Genomic DNA, 257 nt, shown 5'->3' on the forward strand with positions numbered 1-257 from the left:
ATACATATATTCTTGGGAAAAAAAGGTATTAGGCTTTTTAAAAATTACATATAGGACTATGACACAAATGATTTCTCATTTTCTTGGGTGAAAATAAAGTGTGCAATATGTTTAAAAAGTGGGATTTTTGTGATTCTTGTTGAGGTTGGATTCGGATTAGGAGTTGGGACGTTTCTACCAACTCCAACTCCAGCACCACCAGAATCCTTCCGGCTGACTCCACAGCCCTGATAGAGATAGAGATTGAGATATTTACA

The 257-nt window shown here is 36.6% G+C and overlaps 1 protein-coding gene across 1 annotated transcript in view; it reads left to right on the forward strand.

Annotated features, from left to right (window-relative positions):
* Positions 1-257, forward strand: part of LOC119594295 — a 25,740-nt gene that overhangs the window by 23,723 nt on the left and 1,760 nt on the right.

The sequence above is a fragment of the Penaeus monodon genome, chromosome 33, assembly GCF_015228065.2.
Source record: "Penaeus monodon isolate SGIC_2016 chromosome 33, NSTDA_Pmon_1, whole genome shotgun sequence".
Classification (NCBI taxonomy): Eukaryota; Metazoa; Arthropoda; class Malacostraca; order Decapoda; family Penaeidae; genus Penaeus; species Penaeus monodon.